Below are 2,757 nucleotides of genomic sequence, written 5' to 3'. Positions count from 1 at the left end.
AGAAATTGACTCCAGCATTTCCACAAACTCCGTGTGAAACTCCAATAAAAATCAGTCGGAAACAACCACCACCAGAGGAGTAATGAACTCCAAGTGTTGTGATGCCCAGGGAGAAGCAGGAGTTCTGGGAGGTGGAGCAGGACCTTCTTCGGGCTGTGGGTCCCTGGCCCAGGCTTCTGAGACTGATCGCTGGCCCGAGTAGTCCGGCTCTGGATCAAAATTAAAATCACATCCAACTTTATTTTAAGGGAAACATCCTAATACTCTAGTCTAGAGGAAGATATATGCAAGAAAAATACTATACAAAATATTAAATTGTAAATAAAATAAATAGCTAAAAAAGCTAATTAAATACACCTACAGCCTACATAAAATAAAATATAAAGCTATGAACCTGCATAGAGAAGGATGGCCGTCGTGTGAGGTAGACGCTCGGGTCAGTACTTTTGTAGCGTCCTGGTCCAGGGTTATGGACCGGTTTTCTGATGTAACTCCTGCCTGTCTGCACCCCGCCAAGCTGTAGCTGGCACTGGGCGTGTCACGACTTCCGCCAAAGTCGGTTCCTCTTCTTGTTCGGCGACGTTTGCCGGTCTTCTAGCCATCGCCGAGCCACCTTTCATTTTCCATTTGTTTTGTCTTGTTTTCCCACACACCTAGTTACATTTCCCTCATTACTTGTCGTGTATTTAACCCTCTGTTCCCCCCCATGTCTTTGTGTGAAATTGTTTGTTGTAAGTGCTCATTTTGACTGGTGCGCGACAAGTTTTGTACCCATATTTGTATTTCTGGATGCCGTTTGGTTTTGATAATTAAACTACTCCGGTTATTATCCAGTTCTGCTCTCCTGCATCTGACTTCCCTGCCACCAGTTACGCACCCCTTACAGACGGCTTTTGGGGCACCTGGGAACCCAGCAGGTTAGGGTGGGTGTACCTGGGAGGATGATTAAAATGATATGAATGATATTAGGGTCACTCTTTACGCCCTCTCCCTCTCTCTCTTCATTTGTACCGCGTCAGGGCGGGCACAGAAATCCATTATACGGTAGTGTGACCGAGAGCCAATGGTGTAGGAGGGAGGCCTGAGATGAGGTTTCTCTGGCTGTAGGCACCTGGACCTGGAGTCTGGAAGAGTCAGCTAGAAGTGAGAGTGATGGAGAGAGGGGGGGGAGGGGGGGGGGAGGGTGAGGGGAGAGAAAGAGAGAGATAGAGAAGAGAGAGGGGTGAGAGAGAATAGAGAGAGAAATGTAAAGAATGTCCAGCAACAAATGCCCACTGGCGGAATAGAGTTTGATTGAAAAATGTATCTGATTCAGGAGTAGCTAGTCTCACCTTCATGTCTTCCCTGCCTAGCATGGAGTAAGAAGGGGTACCGACGCAGCCGAACCGGGTCTCATCTGGTATCGATGAGGTACGGGCCCTGGACTGCAATCCACGGAGACCACTGTGGAGAAGAACGCACCAATAATTCATATTAATAAGGTCAAAGGTGAATTTAAAGGGCAAACTTGAGGAAAATGTCAGCAGTATTTCCATCGACTTCTGCTTCCTTCCCGACTAGCTGGAGTGTGAATCCTCATGCAACGCGTGTGAATAAGGTCTACTACTCACCATACAAGGAGAATAGGCAAGGAGACTGAGATTGACCTCAGAGACTTACTGTTGCTGCTCATACGTCTGTGGAAGGTGCAGGCGGGGCTACTGGCTTGGTGAGGTCATTGTTGATGTAGCCAATGGTTGGAGGAAAGCATAGCGACCGGGGCCTGGCCCTAGCAACAAGTAATGATGGTGAAGATAATGATCATGTTTATTTTCCAGTCATGTGAAAACATGACTCCTACTCGTTTCTAGAGCTTCTACATTTCACTTTTCCATTGATGTTAAAACAGAAATATGACAGTGTTGAGTACTGTCCCTGTCAACTAAATTCAAGTTTTAATTAAACATGTTGCATAAAGATGTCTTCAAAAAACCTTTCTCTTTGCCAATTATCGGACGTCTCTAACCTCCATGATTTGTCAATCTCTCTCTCTATTTTCCTACCCCCTCTTCTTTTACACGTTGTTCTTCTGTCACTCCCAGCTAGGGTGCCAATCCTCGAGAATGCTTTCTCTCCCAGAGCAGTCAGTTGTGTCTGCAGCCCTTTGATTCGCTGGCAGCTAGAAATGCAATCACCACAACAATAACAAGCAGGAGAAGAGATTCGGTCTGGTTTGAAATAAAGTTGACAAACTCTACTCCGTGCACACAGATCTCTCTCTCCTCTCTCTTTTCCTCTCTTCTTCCTTCTCTTCCCTTTACTCTTTGCTGTTTTGTCACTGATTCACTCCCGGCACCATCCAGCCTCTTCAGGGAAAGCACAGCCTCAAAGGCTGAATTATAGATGGTCTTTACAAGCTGAGGAAACGTTATTCTCCATTCTGCAGCCCTGGGTTAACCTAAATCACCATCTCGCTTCTCTTCTTAGAGTTCATGTGTCATAGAGGTGACTCCATGTCCATGTGATGAGTACGCTTCTTTGGCGACTGAAGACTTATGGTAGCTATTCAAGGCTTTAGCTAATGCCCAGGCTTTAGCTCAGCTGGTTAATATTGTTGTGGCACAGATGACCAAAGTTAAACCCATGTAGTCACGCATAGACAATTAGCTACACTTGCCCACCTGCAGCAATCGTTAGAATGCCCCCCTGTCTCTCTGGTACACACTGTGATGCAGGAGGTATTTCAATCTGACCCTTCAAAGGGAGACTCAGCAATAG

General features: G+C 46.2%; 1 pseudogene; it reads right to left on the bottom strand.

The window, feature by feature from the left end:
- Positions 1–51: 51 nt before the first annotated feature.
- LOC111953382 (protein CIMAP1D-like) lies at positions 52–2,473 on the bottom strand (annotated as a pseudogene).
- Between the last annotated feature and the right edge of the window lie 284 nt (positions 2,474–2,757).

The sequence above is a fragment of the Salvelinus sp. IW2-2015 genome, linkage group LG27, assembly GCF_002910315.2.
Source record: "Salvelinus sp. IW2-2015 linkage group LG27, ASM291031v2, whole genome shotgun sequence".
Lineage (NCBI taxonomy): Eukaryota > Metazoa > Chordata > Actinopteri > Salmoniformes > Salmonidae > Salvelinus > Salvelinus sp. IW2-2015.
The sequence above is the reverse complement of the archived record's forward strand: the minus strand, read 5'-3'. Positions and strand labels throughout refer to the sequence as shown.